The 8,136-nt window shown below is 43.0% G+C and overlaps 1 long non-coding RNA gene across 1 annotated transcript; it reads right to left on the bottom strand.

Moving 5' to 3' along the window:
- Positions 1-5,050: 5,050 nt before the first annotated feature.
- Positions 5,051-7,635, bottom strand: LOC120095332 (uncharacterized). Its single transcript, XR_010055277.1, has 2 exons — positions 7,253-7,635; positions 5,051-5,271 (listed from the first exon to the last, which is right to left on the bottom strand). It is a non-coding gene; the product is annotated as an uncharacterized LOC120095332 (long non-coding RNA).
- Between the last annotated feature and the right edge of the window lie 501 nt (positions 7,636-8,136).

The raw sequence follows: 8,136 nt of genomic DNA, 5'->3' as shown, positions 1-8,136 counted from the left end.
TTCTTTTTTTCAGAGCTGGGGACCGAACCCAGGGCCTTGCGCTTGGTAGGCAAGCGCTCTACCACTGAGCTAAATCCCCAACCCCTTGATTTTGTTTTTATATAGGCCTAGGCTGACTTCAAACTCATGATTCTCCTGCCTCAACTTCCCGAATGCTGGGATTATGGAGTATATTGACATGTCTGGCTACATGGATGATTTTAGCAACCTTGTAGGTTATCGAAACTCCTAGACCTCTTGCCTTCACAACACTGTTACCATCAACCCATGCGTTCTTTATCTAAACCCAGGCAGGGGATTTTTAGGTCCTAGTCAGGGTCTTCTATGTATCCACGTTAGATTGTCTGTCTTCTCCACACATAACATTTTAAATGACTCCTATGTATGCTTCCTACATCGTCTGATGACACAAAACTTTTACAGCAAGATATTATCGACAAGCTCGGTCCCTCAGCCCTGGGATGCCAATGGTCACAAGATGTACCATTGATTTAATAACAGTTTTTCAGAAAAAAAACTCACATCACATTATCTAGATAAATCGCCCATAAGAGAGGCACTATGATTTCAGAAGTACTGTTATATGAAAAAATATTATCAGAGTTAAAGGAATATAAATATAATTTAGAAAGATCTTACCAGTCTAGGATAATTGTATATAAACCAGGGCAGAGAACGTAACTTTACTAAAAGTAATTTTATTTATTTAATCATTCCTTTCTTTGTTCTTTATTCTTTATTTACATCTACTATGCCAGCTGTGGTATAAAGCAAAGATGGATGACCGGGGATCCATCTGCTTTCTAGAATTCACATCTTTGATAAACCACCGAGCACACTTGACCTCACAGACAATTTCAACCTCCTGTTTGAACGCTATCTTAAGAGTTTCTCATTTGGGGGCTGGGGATTTAGCTCAGTGGTAGAGCGCTTACCTAGGAAGCGCAAGGCCCTGGGTTTGGTCCCCAGCTCCGAAAAAAAGAACAAAAAAAAAAAAAAAAAAAAAAAAAACAAAACATTGTGATGGGCTGGAGAGATGGCTCAGTGGTTAAGAGCACCGACTGCTCTTCCTGAGGTCCTGAGTTCAAATCCCAGCAACCACATGGTGGCTCACAACCATCTGTAATGAGATTCGATGCCCTCTTCTGGTGTGTCTGAAGACAGCTACAGTGTACTCATATACAATAAATAAATCTTTAAAAAAAAAAAAAGAGTTTCTCATTTGATGGGGTGAGGGCACACACCTTTAATCCCAGCACTCGGAGGCAGAGGCAGAGGCAGGTGGATCTCTTGAGTTTGAGGTTAGCCTGATCTACAGAGTGAGTTCTAGGACATCAGGACTACACAGAGAAACCCTATCTCGGGGGGGGGGGGGAAGACTTTATCCCTAGTCCTTAGTGATCTTAAATCCTAAGAGAAATGCTTATCTTCTGTGTCTTATTTATTTATTTATTTATTTATAAATTTAAATTTCATTTTATTTATTACTTTTTGGGGGGATCAACTTGACACAAGCTAGAGTGAACTGGGATGAGGACCCTTAATTGAGAAAACACCTCCATCGGATGGCCTAGTAGGCAATTCTGTGGAAACATTTCCCTGAGTGATGATTGACATGGGAGGGCTCAGCCCATGTGAGTGACATCATCCCAGGCAGGCAGTCCGGGTGTGTAGGGGGCAGGGTGGGTAGAAGAAAACTTAAGCTGGAGAGCACGCCAGTGAGCAGAGTTCCTCCCTGGCCTCTGTGTCAGTTCTTGCCTCCAGGTTCCTGCCTTCAGTTCCTGCCCTGACTTCTGTCAATGATGGACATAGCCTGCAAGCTAAAATAAAGCCCTTCTTTCCACTAGTTGGCTATCTTTAAGTTTATTTTTCACATTTTTTATATATTTGGTTTGTGGGTGGGAGGGGTGAGTGTGGGTTTGGTGTGCACAAGCCATGGCACCTGTGTGGTCACAATACAACTTGTTGGAATCACACCTCTTCTCCCACGGCGGAGGTCCTAGGGATCAAACTCAGGCAGAAGGGAAATGCCTTTACCTACCGAGCCATCTTGCGGGTCCAGAAATGTGATCTTTCGTGGCTGGCTTCTCCTTAGTATAAAACTGTCAAGTCTGTACATCTTTTGAAGGTGACAACTGTATTTGATTCCTTTGGATGTCTGAGTAGAATTCATCCTATGTAGATGTCCTATCCCGTGTAAATATCCATCAGTGATAGGCACTGGCTATTGTGAACATCTGTGTACACATTTTTGTGTAGACATGGGATTCTCATTTGTATTGGAGAAACTGCTAGTCCCTGTGGTAGCTTTGTGTTTAATCTTTTGGGAACCCGTCAGACTGTTCCAAAGTGGACTCACCTTTTTACATTCCAGCCCGCGACGTAGGAGTTTCAGCTTCTTCCTATGGGTACCTGTATTGGACCTTTAACTCTACCCTGAGGATTTCGAAGGGGATTCTCATGGTACTTTGATGTCATTTTCTAAGGACTAATGAAGACAAGGGTCTTTCATTTGCTTGTTGGCCATTACTATATGTCTCCTTTTGAGCCTCAGGCTTGTTTTTGTTTTTTGTTTTTATCTTGTATAAGACAAGGTTCTTTGTGTAGCCCTGGCTGTCCTGGAACTCACTCTGTAGACCAGGCTGGCCTCAAAAGAGATCTGCTTGCTTCTGCCTCTTGAGTATGGGGAATAAAGGTACAGGCTACCACCGCCTGGCTGATCATCTTTATTGTGTTGTTTCAAAGATTTATTTACTCGTATTTGTGTGTATGATGTCTCTTTGTTGAGTGTAGGCGCGCATGTATGTTTGGTCGTGCACACTTGTGTGTGTGCGTGAGGAGGCCGGAGGACGACATTGCTCCCTTAGGGCTGGGGTTCCATGTGTCTGCCGGCTGTGTTGCTGGGGTGGGAGGGTCAGTCCTTGTGATTAACTAAACAGTGAGGGCTCTTGATTGGTGAGCCATCTCTCCAGGCCCGTTTGTTTTTTGTTTTTTTGTTTTTGTTTTTGTTTTTGTTTTTTTTTTTTTTGGTTCTTTTTTTCGGAGCTGGGGACCGAACCCAGGGCCTTGCGCTTCCTAGGTAAGCGCTCTACCACTAAGCTAAATCCCCAGCCCCCCGTTTGTTTTTAAATTGAGTTATAGGAGTTTGTTTCTTAGTGGCAAAAGAGACTGGAAAGTGTAGTAGCGTGATGTCGTAACCCAGCAATTGTGAGGCTGAGGCTGTTCTAGTTAATAGCAAGACCCTTTCTGATGGAAACCAAACCAAGCTAAAAAATCTGGAGAGAAGTCGCTCCAACTCTCTTGTTCTTGCATCTGTTTGTTTTTCTAGATATAATGTATCTGGGTAGCCCTGGCTGTCCTGGAACTCACTCTGTAGACCAGGCTGACCTCAGATTCACATCTGCCTGCCTCTGCTTCTGAGTGCTGGGATCAAAGGCAAGCACTGCCCTCACCTGGCTCATTCTTGATTTTAATCCTTATTTTTTTCGGGGGGAGTTACTTGGCCATGTGTATAGTAAGCAAGTAGTCTTCCATGGAGTTACAGCCCCAGCCCCTTCCCTTGTTCCTAGTACCAGTGGTGGCAACGAGACTCTGGACTAGATGGCAGATGTCAAAGGAAAGGGGAGAGAGTGAGGGGTGTACTATATTGTTACTTTGACAAAGAATGGTACTTCTGGGGCTGGAGAGATGGCCCAGCAGGTAGAAGTCTAGTGCTAAAGCTGATAACCCAAGTCTGATGTCCAGAACCTACACAGCTAGAGAACTGACAAACAAGTTATCTTCTGACCTCTTCTTACATGCAGTGAAACACACACACACACACACACACACACACACACACACACAAATGTAAAGGCTTAGAGATGATTTGGAGAGATGGCTCAGCGGTTAAGAGCAGTGGCTGATCTTACAGAGGACCAGGGTTTGGTTCCCAACACCCGTACGTCAGCTCATAACTGTGTCTAACTCCAGTTCCAGGGAATCCAAGGCCCTGCTCCTACCTCCATGGGCACCAGACACAAACATGGTGCACAAACATAAAGACCTAGCTGCGGGCAAAGTACTTATAGACATTAAAAAAAAGTTGTTTTGTTTTGTTTTTTTCTTTTTTTTTTTTTTTTCCGGAGCTGGGGACCGAACCCAGAGCCTTGCGCTTCCTAGGTAAGCGCTCTACCACTGAGCTAAATCCCCAGCCCTTGTTTTGTTTTTTAAAGTAGTATTTCTGACGGGATTAGGTACCATGGAGATGATACTTAGAAGATGGACACTGTTTTGACTTTAAAGCTCTTAGCGCAGAGTGATGCAAGCTGAGAATGAAAATCTCACCAATGACTTGACTCATTCGTTTCGATGATTCTCTCTCACCTGTGCACAGCAGCCAGACCGGGAGCCTGAGGTCTAGGTTTTGAGAATGCACCCGGCACTCCATTCTGTAACACTGCCAGTGAGCTTGTTAGCCACTGTGGGAGGCAACCAAGAATGGTTTGAAAGTAGGTGATTTGCGGTTACTGAGGAACAGAGAGAGCTGTCCGTTAGGGGCCACACTGATCACTATTCAAACTGACATCAATTTATTAATTAGTTAATTAACTCAGGCTGTATTTTGTGTTAAATTACTTGAAAATTTATGCTACCCACTCACCACAAATCACATTTTTTAGGTTGAATAACAAATTTTAAAATAATAGGATTGTTATACTAATTTGGAAAATTACTAGTTCTTTCCCAACAATTCCTTGGTACTTTCGATTTAACTAAGGGATCAGGAGGAGATTTTATTGCTGTGTACGGCCGCAGTCCCTTGCTAAACTGACCGAGTTGATTTGTTGTGCTCACAGGAGTATAAATATTCTAGAACAAACCCCAATTTAACAAATGAACAAACTTATTAGGCTGTGATTACTTTTCAAAGTTCTGCGTCTTACCAGTCACCATTAGAAGGTGGATTCACACTGTTCTCCAGCGAGCCTCAGGGAAGTTCCTCCCGTAGCTACTGAGTTTAAAGCAAAGCATGAGCCAAGGTGAAAAGCGGGGTTTGTAAAGGGAGTCGTTTTGATTTGATAAAGCAAAGCTTTATGAAAGCAGATGTAGAATTACAATGGGAAGACGAGGACCAAAAACATTCCAACTGGATGGGATTTCCGACTGAGATTTGCAGTTCCTTGCAGAAACCATCGAGCTGGGCTGGCACAGCTAGGTGAGCTAGGTGATGGGGGGGTCTTGCCTCACACTCATGCGCAGGGCCCAGGTCCAGGCCTCAGCACCACAGACCTAACATGAAAATAAGCAAAACCACATAGAACATAAAGATGCTTTCTTCTCTAGAACAACAATTATTATTTATGAGCATAAAGTGTGGCTGTAGGACATATATATATATATATATATATATATATATATATATATATATAATGAGTGTGTGTGTGTGTGTGTGTGTGTGTGACAGAAGTCAGCTGAGGGGCAGTGGCTGTCTGCCGGGAGAGGGGACGGGAGAGGGAGGCTTTTCAAGTCCTGATATCTCCCTGATAAGAATAATGGGAGAGTGGGTGGATTTCTTTTGTTATTGTCTGTGAATCTGAAATACTTCATTAGCTGAAAAGTTAAAAACACAACGCTTAATTCTTGAATTCCCTTTTCTAACGGATCTAAACGTTTGTCTAGTGTTGATGTGGAAACATGTTTAAATAAGGCTTCAAGGGCACCGAGGGGGTTTATTTTTAGATATTTAGCATATACTAGTGATAATGAAAGCCACAGTTCACTAAGAAAATAGCACCTCCGCCCCCTTGCAAGGGCTTTAAATGCTCCTGACTGCTTTGACAGTAACAGTTCGAGGAGGTTGTTTCCCGCAGTCCCATCCAACAGATGGCCAGGTGAGCTGCGAATCCAGCCTGTGCCTCGTGATAAAATCTGCTAAGTGAAGACTCAGACTTTGAAATGTCAGACTTAATATCCCAAAGATCATTTCTCATACGATAGTTTTCTTTTTCCCAAGAATTATCTCTACACTTTAATATGTTTACTTGAGGAAATCTGAAAATATGGGCAGAGAAAAAAAACCCAAAAAACAACAAAAAAAAAAAAAACCTGCCTCTACTTCTGCTGGCGCCCAGAGCTGATGGAAGAGTAGCATTTTGATAGTAGCCCTTCCTGTTTCCATGCATAAATTTGTATGAACTTTCGAATGCTTTGGGAAGCATCCGTGTTAAGAATTTCACTATTAGTCTACATATGACTCATAGAATAAATTACGAGCTTGGCTTTTTTTTCATCTTTGCCTATGTGTATTGTTTAAAGTCGAGACTGGGGGAAAAATGTTAAAAGCCTATGCAATGCAGGAAAGAGAAGATACGGTATTTATTTATTTATTTATTTAATGTTTGTTTTTTGGGGGGGTTTCCTCCTCTTTGTGCTGTGATTATAGTCGTGCACCACCATGCTTAGCCCTAGGTAGACTGGTTTAAAATTTTATTTTACTAACATGCATGTTAGTATGTCTGAATGTATGTCTGTGTGCACCTGGAAGCGTGCATCTTATAAGCCAAAAGAGGGTGTCAGACCCCCTAGGGCTGGAGTTACAAATGGTTATGAGTCATCATGTGAATGTTGGGAATTGAACCTGGGTCCTCAGAACCAGGTCTTTAATTTAAAAAAAAAAAAAAAAGTCACGTGGGGCTGGAGAGATGGCTCAGCGATAAAGAGTACTGGCCGCTTTTCCATAGGTCCTGAGTTCAATTCCCAGCAACCACATGGTGGCTCACAGCCATCTGTAATGGAATCTGACTCCCTTTTCTGGTGTGCACCAAAAACATCGCATTCATACAGGTAAAATAAATGAAAAAAAAAAGAGAAAAAAAAAACATGTTCATTGCATTGATATTTAACACAAAGGCCAGCGAGGCAGTTTTTACGTTACCTTCACCAGCACACCATAAGACCAGTGACCATCTTACTAACCTGTGAAGGATAGTTTCTTTCAAAGAACAGTGGGCCTCTATTTTAAGAGAATGGGGCCAGCAAGATGGATAAAGGTGATTGCTGAGAAATCTGATGACCCGAGTTCAATCCCTAGGATCTCCATGGTGGAACGTGAGAACCAGTTCCTGAAAGTTGTCCTCTGACCTCTACACGTTTACCATGGCGTCCCCTCCACCCACACAAACATATTCAGACACACGTGTATATAGAGGCCAGAGGCCAATCTCAGGTGGAAGATAGCATTAAAATGTCTCCTAATGACATACGGCTGTACCTATAGATCCATCCCTTGCACAACCCTCATCAGCCAAGCTACTTCTTGCAGTTGATGGGATTTTTTTTTTATGCAGAGACCCGTAACTGGATGACGTGTGAAAAGTAAGACGTTGAAGCACTCAGTTCTTCATGGGTTGTGCTCATTAAACCCCTCCACGTAAGGCCCAGGAATCTACTCAGAAGAGGAGACAGAAGGATAGTAAAAGTCAAAGGTGGGGGCTGGGGATTTAGCTCAGTGGTAGAGCGCTTACCTAGGAAGCGCAAGGCCCTGGGTTCGGTCCCCAGCTCCGAAAAAAAAAAAGAACCAAAAAAAAAAAAAAAAAAAAAAAGTCAAAGGTGGAGGATGACTCAAGGACGCAGCAGGACTGACGCACACGTGACGTCACAGACGCCGCTGCGACGTCACAGATGCTACGGCAGCACGCGCGGGACCTACACAAGGTCAAGCCAGGTGCACTCTCAGTACTGACGTGGGACGTGGACATGGTGGCCCCACCCCTAGCCGAGAAGGCATCTGCAATTGATACCCACTGGCAAAGGGATAATCAGTTTTCTCCACTGTGCCCCTGGGTGTATCAAGCACACTCCAGGGCAGGCCCATGCCCAGGAGGAGTTAGCCAACATATAATGAATTCCATGTTTGTTTGTTTTTGTAAAATCTGTAGACTTTTTGTTTTATTTAGCATTTTTGTGGCTTTCTGGTTACTGTTGTTTTGTTTTATTTATTTTGAGAGAGGGATCTAGAGAACATAAAGTTGGGTGGGGAGGATCCGGAAAGACTTGGGGGAAGGAAAAAACGATCAAAGTATAGTGTGTGAAAAAAAAATCTGTTTTTAAAAAATAAAAAAAAAACTAACACTCTCATTAAACAACAACAAAACA

This window comes from Rattus norvegicus, chromosome 10 (assembly GCF_036323735.1).
Source record: "Rattus norvegicus strain BN/NHsdMcwi chromosome 10, GRCr8, whole genome shotgun sequence".
NCBI lineage: Eukaryota > Metazoa > Chordata > Mammalia > Rodentia > Muridae > Rattus > Rattus norvegicus.
Note: the sequence above shows the minus strand (reverse complement) of the source record. Positions and strands in the feature narration are given on the sequence as shown.